The sequence below is a fragment of the Pogona vitticeps genome, chromosome 2 (genome assembly GCF_051106095.1).
Source record: "Pogona vitticeps strain Pit_001003342236 chromosome 2, PviZW2.1, whole genome shotgun sequence".
Lineage (NCBI taxonomy): Eukaryota > Metazoa > Chordata > Lepidosauria > Squamata > Agamidae > Pogona > Pogona vitticeps.
The window spans coordinates 59158955-59160071 of NC_135784.1; positions in this window are offsets into that span (position 1 = coordinate 59158955).

The window sequence follows — 1117 nt, forward strand, 5'->3', positions numbered from 1 at the left end:
GAGGCACAGTAATCTGCAAAAGCAGAAGTCATACCAAGCCACAGCAAATATGATCGTTTGGAGAGATGAGTGTTGTAAAAAAGGAAATCAGCATGTATAGGACATATTTATAACAGCGATATCAAATAGACTTTAAAGAATGCTGTGCCCATTAGCAGAGACATCACCTTGCCAACAAAAGTCTGAATAGTCAAAGCTATGGTTTTTCCTGTAGTGATGTATGGAAGTAAGAGCTGGACCATAAAGAAAGCAGGCTGCCAAAGAATTGATGCCTTTGAATTGTGGTGCTGGAGGAGGCTTTTGAGAGTCCCCTGGACTGCAAGGAGAACAAACCTATCAATTCTAAAGGAAATGAAACCTGAGTCCTCACTGGAAGGACAGATCCTGAAGCTGAGGCCCCAGTACTTTAGCCATCTCATGAGAAGAGAAGACTCCTTGGAAAAGACCTTGATGTTAGGAAAGTGTGACAGCAAGAGGAGAAGGGACGACAGAGGATGAGATAGCTGGACAGTGTCATCGCAGAAACCAACATGAATTTGACACAACTCCGGGAGGCAGTGGAAGATAGGAGGGCCTGGCGTGCTCTGGTCCATGGGGTCACGAAGAGTCGGACAACACTAAACGACGATGTGCCCATTAGCACTGGCTTTTTAGAACAGAATGTGTCACTCCTCCTCCCCCCAACCCCCACAACTATCCAGGTTTAAATGCAATCAGTCTAATACCACTCTAAATACTTAGTAACCATTATCTTCTTCACTTTCTCTTAACTGCTTGCGTTGTTTATTTTTGAGCAACTAATGTAATCATCAGGGAGGAGAGGGAGCTGTATTTATCTCTTTGTAATCAACTTCCTCTTCAATATTCTGTGGATTTATAACAAAGCACCTTACTAATTTTCTTCTTTCATATGAATACAACTACTGAAGCATACATTACATGCACACAGACTACTCAAGTCCCTTGAGTAGTACCATCAGAACCATTAAATACCAATGGTTTCCTGATCAATCTGTACCACATATTGCTAATGGTAACCAATGAGGCAAACGTGTAATAATTGACACATACACAGGATAGTGCTAACATGTGTGAGGGGATTATAAATAGGCGCATA